The following is a 15,000-nucleotide window of genomic DNA, read 5'->3' as shown; positions in this document are numbered from 1 at the left end:
GATACAAAGCCAGATCCTACGAACATTACAGGACTGATGGCTGGGTGAGGGAGCAGGGTGTGGGGTGAGGTGGGAGGGTCTGAGTGCCGACTAACAAGACAGCGCTATGATAAAACATGGGCCGTAAAGCAGCTAGTACGGCGTTGGGGAAGGGGATGGGGGAGCTTTTACGAGTCTCGGAGGAAGTAGCCTTGTTCGACCCGCTGCTGCTACTGCTGTTGTCTTTTTGTTTCTACTTGTGTCTGTCTGTCTGTTGTTGTGTGAGCTTGGTTGGATGGATCGCTGTAGTGTACTATATTACTTTCTCTCTTTTTCTCTCCGTCTGTCTGTCTGTCTGTCTGTAAGTCTGTGTGTCTGTCTGTCTGTCTGTCTGTCTGTCTGTCTGTCTGTCTGTCTGTCTGTCTGTCTGTCTGTCTGTCTGTCTGTCTGTCTGTCTGTCTGTCTCTCTCTCTCTCTCTCTCTCTCTCTCTCTCTCTCTCTCTCTCTCTCTCTCTCTCTCTCTCTCTCTCTCTCTCTCTCTCTCTCTCTCTCGTTATGTAAATTTGTTGTTAGTTCAATTTTTGCTTTTCTTCTTCTTCTTCTTCTTCTTCTTCTTCTTCTTCTTCTTCTTCTTCTTCTTCTTCTTCTTCTTCTTCTTCTTCTTCTTCTTCTTCTTCTTCTTCTTCTTCTTCTTCTTCTTCTTCTTCTTCTTCTTCTTCTTCTTCTTCTTCTTCTTCTTCTTCTTCTTCTTCTTATTATTATTATTATTATTATTATTATTATTATTATTATTATTATTATTATAATTATTATTATCACCATCATAGTCATCATACATACTCGTACAGTTGTCATCATTACTCAAAGTTCTTGCCAGTGAAATTCACAGCAGATTTCAAACTGATAATATCGTACATCTTCACCCTCTCCTTGCAACTTTCTGTCCTTCCTTGTTACTTCCTCCACCCACCCAAACCCACCCACCCACCCACCCACCCGCCCACACATTCCCTTCCTTTCCCTCCTTAATCATATTCACTTTCACCTCACATCATACACGTCCACCGTCTATACTCACACTTGAACGCTCCTTTCCCTCCTCTTCCTCCCACGCTTCTTGGTAATCAACTTTTCCTTTTTAATCTCGTAATGTACATACGTCACCTTCATTGCATCCAAAGACGAGCCCAAAGGTGTACATTTCTCCCCCACCTTCATTTCTCATTAAGTTTTCGTCGACTACATTTTCTGTTCGACTTTGTATGACTTCCTGTTTCACTTCCTCCCTCCTTGTTCCCCTTCTCTTATTCCATCCCTCCCTCTTCCTTCCCCCTCTTCCTTTCCTCCTCCCCCCAATCTTCAGGAAGGCCACAGATCAATGTAGGAAGTTTTCATCGCTGCAATCAGACAGAGTGGGTCCGGACGGGGCACGACTCCTCCTGAGATATCACGAACTTGGTATTGCTTCTACCTGCTGTAAAGAAACTGGTAAGCTAGAGAGAAACGAAGAGGAGGAGGAGGAGTATAAAAATAACAGGTAAGTGAAGTGAAAGGTTACAGGTTAATGTAATGATGGTAAATTGAAGATCGTATTAAAATTATATGATGTTTAAGGAGATGAATGGTAGTGATAATAATAAATAGTGATGGTGTGGATAAAAGATGAACGATAGATAAAAGAAACGAACGGGTAGATGTTTTATGATCAGGGTAATGATGCGAAATATGTAACAAATTAAAAAAATGAGATAGAAAAAAAAGTTATGATAAAATCTATAATATAACACAAGATTTCCTCCCCAAAAAAACATTACTGACCGTGATGTAAAAGTAATATCTCTTCCGTTGGCCTCATGCCGTGCGCCAAGAGCGGTGACGAGGCAATTACAGCGAAAATCACTATGTTTCTCTCCTCATTCACTCCTAATGAACAGCATAAATATTAACGTTGGCTCTAAAACAATGCTAGACTGATCACTCTCAGTCATTGGAAAACTTGATTCACAGTAAATACTTAGTGCATATGATTTATACTGCGCTCCTAAAGGAAAATTTACCTTATATTAGAAAAGTTAAATGTTTCACGAAGGAATAGAATAAATTATTGTTCGGTGCGCATCCTCATGTTGAATACCACTGACAGTTTACATGAAAAAGAGGGGAAAAAGTAGCCAGCTGGAATTAAATTTACAGTGAAGTTAATATATGAATTATACGTGGCGATAAATGCGTGTATCTCTAACACATTCTGTAATAAACAATGAAGGTCCTGGGTATTTATTTGCCAGCGAAAAACAGTTACGGAACAGATTTATCAGAGGCTTCCTTCCCACGTTTCCAGAAGTGAAGCAATACTCGTCAATCAGTAAATTGACGCCGCAAGAAAGAACTCCTCACTTTTTATCAGGAAATGAAACAATATTATGGGAACAACAACATTCTTTTATCAATGGATGAAGCTTTACAGTAACAAACTACACCTTGTCCGCGCTACACAATGTCAACAGCAACCTTTCAATCACAGTCTTACCAGTCTCTCTCTCTCTCTCTCTCTCTCTCTCTCTCTCTCTCTCTCTCTCTCTCTCTCTCTCTCTCTCTCTCTCTCTCTCTCTCTCTCTCTCTCTCTCTCTCTCTCTCTCTCTCTCTGTTTTACATAGCGACATCATGTTACCCGATAGAAATTCAATATTTTCTTTCAGTCACACTTTTTTTCTGCTACCACGCTTTGCTTTCATTTATTTTAATATGGAAACGCTGAGTAAATGAGAGGGAAGATGAGGGATACGATGTTGTGAGGGAAGTGCGGAAGGGAAGGAAGGAGAAATATAGTGTAATGGAAAAGAAAACTGATAGAGAAGGATGAGTCTGACAAGAGAAGAAGAAAGGAGGGAAAGTTAGCAGTATGAAAAAAAAAAGTGATGAAAGTTGAAGAAGGAACACAGAGAAGGAAGGGAGATAAGAAGTTTAGGAAAGGTAAAGGTTTGTAAAAGAATATATAGAAATAGGTAAGGGGATGAGAGCAAGAGAAGGAAGATAGAAAATAAAGCGAGGTAGGAGGTTAGGGAGAGATTAAAAAAAAAAAAATAGATAAAGCAATGAGAGATAGGAAAGGAAAGGAGATAGGAAGTTGAGGAAAAAGAGGTGATAAAAGAAGGCGAGGCAGAGGAAGAGGAGAAGAGGGCGGGGCATCCAGTCATGTGGGAGCGATGCGTGTTTGCCATAATTAACTAATGGTGCCGGTGACAGCAAACTATTTTTCTTGGTTATTATTTCATAAGCTTCTTTTTTTTACCTCATGTTCCCGCTTCCTTTGATCATGTGAACTGACACCTCCCTCGCTCCTTCCCTCCCTCCCTCCAGTTTTCCTTCCTCACATCACTTTTCTTGGTTTTTTTGTAACTAGTAGCGTCTATATTTTTAGTTACTATGTCCAGGACTGTAGTAGCAGTAGTAGTAGTAGTAGTAGTAGTAGTAGTTGTTGTAGTTGTAGTAGTAGTAGTAGTAGTAGTAGTAGTAGTAGTAGTAGTAGTAGTGGTGGGGGTGATAGTAGTTAAACTAGTAATGTTCTGGTTTTAGCAGAGAGAGAGAGAGAGAGAGAGAGAGAGAGAGAGAGAGAGAGAGAGAGAGAGAGAGAGAGAGAGAGAGAGAGAGAGAGTCCACTGCATGTATTATTACGCCACGATCGACGTCCAGATAAATGAGTAAATATGTGTAAGGAAGAAGAGGACTAGAGTGAACAGTAAGAGGAAGAGGTGATGTCCTTTCATCCCCCTCTCGACTCGCCGCTTAAAGGACACAAGAGTAACGGAGAGAAGAGAAGGGAAGGGAGAATGGGGAGTGGCAAAATGGCGTCACTATTGACTTCATCAGCGCACGTCACGTCACACACTCCTGATGACTCCGTGACGACTCGATCCTCTCCGTCTTGTTTCTTTTGTCTTTCGGTGCTCAGTTTCTCCCCCGCTTTCTCCTCCCCAACAACCGTCTCTCTCTCTCTCTCTCTCTCTCTCTCTCTCTCTCTCTCTCTCTCTCTCTCTCTCTCTCTCTCTCTCTCTCTCTCTCTCTCTCTCTCTCTCTCTCTCTCTCTCTCTCTCTCTCTCTCTCTCTCTCTCTCTCTCTCTCTCTCTCTCTCTCTCTCTCTCTCTCTCTCTCTCTCTCTCTCTCTCTCTCTCTCTTCATTAGTTAGTAATTGATTTATACTTTAACAGCAAAACGTTTTATAATACAATCATGACTTTTCTACAATTAACAATGTTGTATAGTGTTGTACATCTTTAGTGTATACGGCAATAAATGATTTGATAGCGCCATAAGAGGTTGTAAAACATTATTAGATATTTTATGTATTTCATTAAAACCTAAAAATCCTTCGTTTAAATAGAGTTGAAGGCTATAATTGTTTTCTCTCTCTCTCTCTCTCTCTCTCTCTCTCTCTCTCTCTCTCTCTCTCTCTCTCTCTCTCTCTCTCTCTCTCTCTCTCTCTCTCTCTCTCTCTCTCTCTCTCTCTCTCTCTTGCCTTGCCTTGCCTTGCCTGCCCACGCTTGCCTCTTTCTCTCCCTCCTCCTCGGTGTAAAGTTTCTACAAATCCATATTTTACCTTCTTCCCGGTCTCACGGACACTTTCTTCCTCCCCACAAGTTTCCCTCACCCGCAGCAAAAATGGAGTTTCCTTTGCTCTCAGAAGTATCTTAAATTTTCGCTTGTGAGGCTTTAACTTAGTAGATACACAATCCCTTTAAAACTACGAAAGACAAAAATATATATATACACATTTGTTTTCTTCCCACATAAGTTTTCAGGGTAAGATTTGAGGTATTGGAATATTTTTTTTTAAATTGCTTTTTGGTTTATAGTTTTTATTTTATTTATTTTTATTTTTTTCATTTCGATAAGGAAGGAAAGGAGATGCCACACGGTTATCTATAGCAACAAAAAATTTGTTAACATCACCAGTCGTCAATGTCTACAGTACCCGTGGAGGAAGTGACGGTGACGGGCGTTGATGGAGGCAATATATGCACACCATCTATAATTGGCTCTCCTGCCTCAAATTATATTTAATTAATATTTAAATTGGTCTATTCAGGGCGCCTCTGTTTGAAGGATTATTCAATTAACGTATAATGAGGCCGTGGAGATCTGGACGAGTGTGTGGCCTGCAACACGCGACCACCGCTGCCTGGTGACCTGACCTTCTTGACCTGACCTTGATGACCTGATCTTGCTGAGATGACTGCTGACCTAACCCTAATGACCTGACATTGCTGACCTGACCCTACTGACTAGACCCTCCTTACCTGACCCCATTTACCTGACTGACTGACTTACTGACTGACCGATTGACTTGCTGACTGACTAAGTGGAGTACTATTTGATTCATTCATTACCTAATTTGATTGTCGGTTTAGTGGCTTACATAGTTACGATCTTGAAGTATTACTTGTTATCTTATTACCTGATTGAATGTCTCCCTTATTGACTGCCAGAGTTGTTACCTATAAAACTTACCGTAATTAGTGGAGCAAAGACCGACTGGATACCTCTGAAATGACTGACTGGTGACGGGAAATTAATGACTTGTCTGATTGACTGTTGGAGTGACTCAAACGCGATGAGATTTTTTTTTTTTTTTGTGAGGAAAGAAAGGGATAATTGACTGTCGAAAACTCTTTGACTTAGTGTCGCTGGGAACATGTGTGTGTGTGTGTGTGTGTGTGTGTGTGTGTGTGTGTGTGTGTGTGTGTGTTTGTTTGTTTGTTTTTTGGGCGTGTTGGGTGGAAAACTAGAAAACTTTTCAGTGTCCGTGTGAAAACTGAAATTGTAACACACACACACACACACACACACACACACACACACACACACACACACACACACACACACACACACACACACACACACACACACACACACACACACACACACATTCAAAAGGGATATTAAAAAATTTGCTTGAATTATACCTGGTTAAAAATTACTGCCATACATTTTTTTTTTCGGAATACGTTTGCAAAATACAAGCAACGCATCATTTCCTTCATACCTATAATCCCCATACATCAAAACACACACAGGCAAAAAAAAAGTCACATTCATTTACGTTTTATTTATTTATTTTTTTATAGTTGACGGGAAAAAAATAATCGACAAAAAAAGTATTGCGCGTAACAACACTTTTTTCCTCTCCAGCTGACAGGGGAAAAAATCATCACTGTTATCCTCGCTCCGACTAGTTTCCCTCCTCCACCTGTTCCCTTTTCCCTCCCTCCCATCCTCCCTCCATCCCTCCCTCCCTTCCTTCATGCCTCCCCGCACCTGTGCCTCTCATTCCCTCCCTTTCTAACTTTTTTTTCCTCTTTCCTCTTTTGTTTCCTTCCTGTTTCATTTCTCCGTCCCATATTTTTGGTTTTTGTCACCTGTTTCTCTTTTTTATCTTTCTTTGTTACTCTGTACCTCTCTATATCTCTGTTTGTCCGTCTGTCTGTTTGTCTGTCTGTCTGTCTCTCTCTCTGTCTGTCTGTCTGTCTGTCTGTATGTATGTATGTATGTATGTATGCATGTATGTATGTAGGTATGTCTATGTATATACGTACGTATGTGTATCTCCTTCGCATGTGTGTTGGGTTTGTGTATGTATGCGACTCCTCCGGCCATCCATCTCTCTCTCTCTCTCTCTCTCTCTCTCTCTCTCTCTCTCTCTCTCTCTCTCTCTCTCTCTCTCTCTCTCTCTCTCTCTCTCTCTCTCTCTCTCTCTCTCTCTCTCTCTCTCTCTCCCTGAGCATGTGCGTCTGTGTGTGCGTGTAGAAACCAACCATATTTTAGCATTCTGACCTACATTAGCGTGTCTTCCGGAAGCATGTTTTACTACAGGACCGCAGTATTTTCCTTTTCATACAAGAAAAAAGTGTGAGAGGCAAGAGGAGATAGGAAGGGGAAAGAAGGAGTGAGGAAAGCGAGCGAGGGATCCAGTGTTATGTGTCACTTGTCGTAAAACGTGACGCAAGGATTCCCTCTATATACAGTAAACACGGGACTGACCCCAAGACTTGTCCCGCGCCCTCACATAACTCTCCACTGTCTGTCTCCTTGTCCTCGCTCGTAGCTCTTCCGTCCTCCTCCTCCTCCTCCTCCTCCTCCTCCTCCTCCTCCTCCTCCTCCTCCTCCTCCTCCTCCTCCTCTTTCTGCACTGTGACTGTGTGCGGGTCTTCGTTCGGCTGGTCTTAACACTACCCGACCTTTTCCTGGTTTAAAGTCGTTTTAGCTGTGTGTGTGTGTGTGTGTGTGTGTGTGTGTGTGTGTGTGTGTGTGTGTGTGTGTGTGTGTGTGTGTGTGTGTGTGTGTGTGTGTTGCATTTATGTGTAGTGTTGTTTGTGCTGTATGTAATACGAAACTTGTTAATATTTGATGGAAATATGAATACCAGTCCGGGAGAAGATTAATGAAACCCTAGTTATATTCTTATTTTTAGATACTGGTGTTGTGGAGAGAGAGAGAGAGAGAGAGAGAGAGAGAGAGAGAGAGAGAGAGAGAGAGAGAGAGAGAGAGAGAGAGAGAGAGAGAGAGAGAGAGAGAGAGAGAGAGTGAATCTTTTAATATTTTCCCAAGGTTTACGTTACGTACTCCACAACATCCATCACTAAATACACCCTCAAACATATCCACTGCCAAAAACAAAACTGAAAAAAAAGCAAGAAAAAAAAAAAGAGGAAAAGCAAAATGTCAAAACCCTTGCTATCACTTCACTTTCAATTTATTTTTTAATCAGAATATTACTTCTTGAAGCGGATGAAATATTACTCAAAGCTGGAACCGAAAAAAAAAAGAAAGGGAAAAATGTGAAGCTGGGAGTCTCTTTATACCTCAGATTATGCTGAGTAAAAGAGAAAAAAGAAACCTCATTTGCATACTCACTCACGCGTTCCGAAGCACGTAATCAACCAAGAGAAAGCGTGGCGTCAGCAGGTAAAAAATCAGTGAGGTGGTTGTGCGGGGGAGGAGGAAGGGAAGAAGGAGAGGGAGTGAGCTAGTGGGGAGGCAGGAAGAGGGATGCGTGATGGAAGGAAGGAAAGGTGGAAGGAAGAAGGAAAAGGGAGTGTACTGGAGGGGAGGAAGGAAGGAGAAGTCTGTTGGAGGGATGGCTGAAGGAAGTGAAGGGGTGACCAGGTGGGGAGGAAGGGAAAGAGAGGTGTGACAGAAGGAAGGAAAGATAAAAGGGGAAAGGAGGATGGAGTGAACTGGAGGGGAGGCAGGAAGGAAGGAGGAGGTGTGAAGGAAGGGAGGAAGTAACCTGTAGGGGAGGAAAGAAGTAAAGAGAAAGTATGATGGAGGAAAGGGTGAAGGAAGGGAGGCAGTTTACTGGTGGGGAGAAAGGAAGAAAGGGGTGTGATTGAAGGAAAGAGGGAAGGGTGAAAGAAGGAAGGGGTTAAAGGATGGAGTACAAGTAGAAAAATAGAAAAGTATGACTCAAGAATGTAGAAAATGTAGAGGAAGAGGGAAAAAAAAGTACGTGGGAAGGGGAATGTAGGGAGAGTGTTAGAAAGGAACGAAAGAAATGGGTGATATAAGGAAAAAGAAAGAAAAATAGAAGATGAAGGAAGAATAAGTATAGGAAGCAGAAAGGAAAGAAAGGGTGAGGAAAAAAATATTGGTGAAGAGAGTAGATGTACAGAAAGAAAAAAAGTAAAATAATAGAAGGAATGGTGAAAATGTTAGGGAAGAGAGAAGGTGTGTAAGAGGAAGGAGGAAGAGAAGTGGAAGAAGTGGAAGAAGAGAAGGAGTGGTGAAAATGAGGCAGTAGCGTGTCCTCCTCTCCTTTTCTGTTCCTTTCTGTTTCCGTAATGCTTGACCTCCTTTCCTTCGTTTCCTACCGTTTGTACCTGTTAGCTCCTCCTCCTCCTCCTCCTCCTCCTCCTCCTCCTCCTCCTCCTCCTCCTCCTCCTCCTCCTCCTCCTCCTCCTCTTCCTCCTCCTCACCGTCATTACCTGCCCCACTTCTCCTTCCTTATTCCACTTTCCATTTCTTCCAATTGTCTGTTTCTCCTATTAATCACACAAAAATTATAAGTGTTTTATATTTTCCTTTCACATAAAAGTCACTTCGTTTATTCTAATACTTTAATATTCCTTCATGTTTATATGTTAATGGGGGGAAGATATAGGATACTTCTTCTACATATATCCTTGCAGAAAGATGTACGCAGTTTTAAGTTATTTTTCGCTGTGTTTCTGTATTGTTGTCGTTCGTGTTCTATCAATTCTCTCTCCATATTTCATTCTCTGGATTTGCGTCACACTTTTGTTCGCTGATGCTTCGATGTTGCTTTATTTCTGTCCTCTCTGTGGTGTGGGAGTCTCACCTCTTTGTATTGCTTTTACCGTGGTCGCCTTTTTTTTTTTTTTTTCATCTGTATTTCTTTTTTTTTTTTCTTCTTGTCTGTTTCTTTACCCATACCTCTTAAATTCTACGTTTATCTTTATCTGTTTAATCTTTTCTCTATCGTAACATTCTCTCTCTCTCTCTCTCTCTCTCTCTCTCTCTCTCTCTCTCTCTCTCTCTCTCTCTCTCTCTCTCTCTCTCTCTCTCTCTCTCTCTCTCTCTCTCTCTCTCTCTCTCTCTCTCTCTCTCTCTCTCTCTCTGTCATCTTCTTCCCCTTCCATTTTTCTTCAGCTCCCCTTCCTCCACGCGGCCTCAGTCTTCCGCATGTGGCCTCGTGTCCCTCTGGAGGTTACTCTGAGGCAACATTAAAGGAATTGGGGTGAAGGGAGAGAGAGAGAGAGAGAGAGAGAGAGAGAGAGAGAGAGAGAGAGAGAGAGAGAGAGAGAGAGAGAGAGAGAGAGAGAGTTATTTGATTTCAGATATACCAACTCATTGACTTTACGTATGCAGAAGTCACTTTTCTTCTTTATTTTGTGTATGTGTTTTTGGGGGATATTTGTGGTAAGAAGGAAATAAGTTTAAACCTACGAGAAGTTACAGCACTCCAATCAAAGAACCAGCTTTCATTTGACCTTTTTTTTTACAAATTTCCATCATCCTTCATCATCAAAATTCCCAAAGTCGTATATTAATCGAATAAGTCTTAGTTTCTTCTAGTGTCAGGTTTAATAACACTCCCTACACACACAGAGTCTAAGTCAGTACATGAGTTAACGTTACCTGAGGGACTTGACTGGAGTTTAAATCACCTCTGTGTCTAATATACTGCGTGTCGGGAGACGTGTCCAAATAAATGTCGAGAAGCAAGAAGACAGAGGCAATGTAGAACGGGAAATGTGAAGAGAAGGACATTAAAAGTTTGTTGGAGAAAAAGTAGCAATGCTTGTGGGTTTATTGTGAGTGAAAGCAAAATATTAAGATGTCAAAAGTTTCTTAACAGCAACAGATTCTAAAGTAAATTCAAATGTTTGGTTAACAGGGAAAATAAAATAAAAAGACGGAATCAGTGCAAGACGGGGAATGTGAAGAGGACATTAAAATTTGTAAGAGAAAAGGAGCGGTGTTTATGTGTTTGTTGTGAATAAAAACTAGAAACTAGGATAGCAAAAGTCTCATGAAAGCAAGGAAATATAAACTAAAAATGTTTGATTGAGAGGGAAAATGCATGAAAATCGTTACCATATATATATATATATATATATATATATATATATATATATATATATATATATATATATATATATATATATATATATATATATATATATATATATATATATATATACGAGGTGTGTCATTAAAGTTCCAGGACTGGTGCCACACAAGTTTTATTTCACATCCAGGCTACAAACTATAGGTTATCTCCTTCGAAGTAATCCCCCTGGCACCGCATGCACTTGTCCATCCTTCTCTGCCAGGCTTGCATGCACTGCTGGAAGGATTCTTGCGGGATGCTCCTCAGCTCCGTCGTCACGGCCTTTTTGATGTCGTCCGCATCATCAAAACGGGTCCCCTTCATGACCTCCTTGAGCTTGGGGAAGAGGAAGAAGTCGCACGGAGCGAGGTCAGGTGAGTAGGGCGGTTGCTCCAGCACGGCGATGTTCTTCTTGGCCAAGAACTCTCTGATGCTCAGGGCATTGTGAGCAGGCGCATTGTCGTGGTGAAGCAGCCACGAGTTGCCCTGCCACAACTCCCGCCTCTTCTCGCGCACTGCACGAAGCAGACGCCGCAGTACTTCTTTGTACACATGTTGGTTGACTGTCTGGCCCTGTGGCAAGAACTCGCAGTGGACGATGCCCCTCACATCGAAGAAAGCGATCAACATGACCTTGAAGCTGGACCTGGACTGCCTTGCTTTCTTCGGCCGTGGCGACGCCGGACTCTTCCATTGAAGGCTCTGGCGTTTGGTCTCCGGGTCGTACTCAAATACCCAGGACTCATCGCCGGTGATGACTCTCCTGAGCAAGTCTGGTTCAGTTTCCAGACGCTCGAGGATGTCCTGACACACCTGCATGCGTCGTCCCTTCTGGTCATCGTTCAGGAGTCTCGGCACCATCTTCGCACAGACTTTCCGCATGCCCAGATCTTCAGTGATAATCTTCCACACGCTGTTGTGGTTCATGCCAAGCTCATCTGCGATCTTTCGAACAGTCAACCGACGATCGTCACGCACCATCTGCTTGACACGCTCAACATTGGCCTCATTCCTGCTCGTTGAGGGTCTTCCACTCCTGGGGTCATCTTCCACGTCCTCCCGGCCCTCTTTGAACCTCTTGCACCACTCAAAAACACGTGAGCGTGACATTGTCTCATCCCCGTACACTTTTTGCAGCATACCCAGTGCTTCTGACGGCGTTTTCCCCAACTGCACCAAAAACTTCAAGTTTGTTCGCTGTTCAGCGCTCATTGTTAAACGACCTGCAACAGAGGACATGATTTTAAAAGCACGTAAGAAAAAGATTAGTGACTGTAGAGGGTTGGGAGCGCAGTTGTATACTCCAGAAGGATTACTTTGAAGGGGAAATATGGTGGTTTGTGGCTTGGGTTTGAAATTCATCTTTTAGGACACCAGTCCTGGAACTTTAATGACACACCTCGTATATATCAGGAAGATGTACCAAGAAGAAAAGTCAGAGTTAATGGGTTTCAGCTGAGCGCATCATGTCCTGGGTTTGTGAACGAAGCAGAATTTGTGACTGTATTATCTTACTTAATCGGATGAGGCATTAATGGTAAGTTGGCGTTTCACTGTAAAGTTTTTATTGCTTTTCGTCTCTCACCTTTGTGGTCCACCTCGAGAGGCTGGTTTGTTACACGACATGAACAACAACAAAGACTTTCATATTTTAGAGCAGACTTTCGGGGATATCATTCCAAATGAAAAAATAAATAAAAAATGGAGACACGAAAAAAACAAAGAAAACATACCAGCAAACACGTAGTAGCGATTCGTGGTGAGAACAAAAGAAAAGAAAAAGATGCGCAAACACGTGAATTTTGATGCATACATGGTGTGCGTGTGTACCAAGCCGTGAACAAAGGCAGAAAAAGTTTACACCCTTCAAATATTTCCCTCTTCCACTGTTCGTATTCCACCACGATGAAGTCCCACGCCGCCACACACAGTCCCGGGAAGCAGCTGTGCAGCGGGTAAAACATTTTCCCTTCTGCCTGTAACACATCCCTCCCTCCACCACCGCTCCCCGTATCCGCACCGCCCAGTATTGGAGCTACAGGCAGACGAAGCTTTCTTTTCATAGCCCCACCACACCAGCCGTCAAAAATACACTTTCACTCGCCTTTGAAAACAACGCTCCGGCTTTTGGCAGCGAAATCCTATCCACAGAATCCCTCCCAAAGTCACCACCGAAGCTGTCAAATATTGGATTACACCCCCACGCCTCCCGACGCACACCACCCACACTGTCAACAAATTCAATAAATAGGGAGTTTTAGGAGGCGGTGTAAATCTGTTGGAATAGTTTTCTCGGGACTATAAAATCAGGTTGTTCATTACCTTAAATCTATTACTGTCTAGGAAAAAGATGGGATTGTAAATTTCCTGTCCTTACCTACGACCCGAAAGTTCCAGTATCGTGCATAATATTACACGCGCGCGTACAGAAACACACACACACACACACACACACACACACACACACACACACACACACACACACACACACACACACACACACACACACACACACACACACACACACACACACACACACTGAGACACACACACACACTGACACACACACACACACACACACACACACACACACACACACACACACACACACACACACACACACACACAGACACACACACATTATTACTGTTAAAAAAGGAGTGTCATACTTAAAATGGCTTCAAGTGAATCTCTTTGTATCGTTCACTTTTTTTTTCTTACCTCGTTTTTCTACCATTTTTATTTAGTGTATAAGTCTTCATTAGATATAGAAAGTTCTTAATATATTACATTTTCAATACCTCACACTTGATTGTAGTCATCCATTCACCATTGCCTTTCACCAACATAACCTTAGCACCAAATTCCACCACCACCACCACCACCACGGTATCCACTGAGGCGAAAAACAAAACATTACCCCATAAGGAAAAAAGTTACTGGCCATTCAATCCATCCCCGTAGACTCTCCACGTGACTTAATACATACTGCCACTCGTCCTTCACGTCGTGCTCCGTGTTTTTTCTCTTCCAGCTCATCCCTACTTTGCTAGACCCCTCGTATCCTCCGCCATGCTACCTTTCCCCATACATCTTATCTATTGGCGTCTGTAAATGTCCTTCCTCTTCCTCTTCACCTTGCATCTCCACACCTGAATCCTTCGTCTTGCTCCTACGTACACTGTCCACCACACCTGTCTCTCCCGCCTCGCCTTCTCCCACCTGGTGTTCGCCGCAGCAACGAGAGGTTAATGGCGACCAAACATCATTACCTCGACAGCAAGACTCGCCGCCCTTCGGTATTTACAGACCATTACAACACTCCGCCAGACCTTTGTGTCCATTTCCTTTGTTATTCCAATTAGTGTTAAGACAAATATGCTCATTACGGCAGACAAAGAAAATCGTAATGGGCCCCGTGAGTTTAAAGAAGGAAATGCCGACAGTCCTTGAGCGATAAAACGCCGCTACAATATTTCATGTTTATGGCTGCGATTAGCACGCTGCCGCCGGAGTGTTACGTCAGGCACTCGCCACCTGCATTGACCAGGTGTTTTGTGTACTTTTTTTTTAAGGCATGTATCATCTTTTTTTTATTCCGGAGCTTCGCAAACAGCGGGGTGTTAATGTGTGTGTGTGTGTGTGTGTGTGTGTGTGTGTGTGTGTGTGTGTGTGTGTGTGTGTTGGTCGTGTATTGAATAAAGAAATGTTTATATATCGTGTATTCACTTCTCTCATCTCCATTTTGAGTTCCGTTTACATATCTAAGATGAAAGTCTTCATTCGATGCAGTTTGTCAAGTTGTTTAGCATATTTATAGCCTCACGTGTCTCTGTCTTAAAACACATACTTGGCCTCTTGGGTGTCATATTTTCTTCAAGCTTCAGTATTTCAAGAAGAGACATAAAACTTGGAGTGGGTTTGATTTACAGCAGCACATTACTTTCTTTAAAAACACTTACCTTCTCTCTCTCCTCTTTATTTGATAGTGTTTATTTACCCTTCCTCTATTTAACTTCCCTTTTACTCGATGTATTTGCTTGTATTGACTTTTCCCTTAATCTTTATGTTCTGACGTTGTTGAGTTATCTAGAAGTGCAGAGGTCCATTTAAACACCTGTTTGTTTAAATAGATGTGTTTGCTGAAACAGATATAATTTCTTACCTTTGTACTTAACCTGTTTCATTTGTGTAAGACTCGTGTGCAATTGCGTATATAAATAGGAGTGTATATTGTAGAAAATGGGCACCTTCACCGTCATTGTTGGCCTGCGCTGTGTTTGTTCAAGGTGGCAATTGTTCCCTTAGCACAGCAGGATCCTCGACGCCCTCCCGCCTCGTCTGCCCTCGGGAGCAACAGATGGGTTGTCAATTTTTATTTGTTTGGAAGC

Source organism: Scylla paramamosain, chromosome 6 (genome assembly GCF_035594125.1).
Source record: "Scylla paramamosain isolate STU-SP2022 chromosome 6, ASM3559412v1, whole genome shotgun sequence".
NCBI lineage: Eukaryota > Metazoa > Arthropoda > Malacostraca > Decapoda > Portunidae > Scylla > Scylla paramamosain.
Note: the sequence above shows the minus strand (reverse complement) of the source record.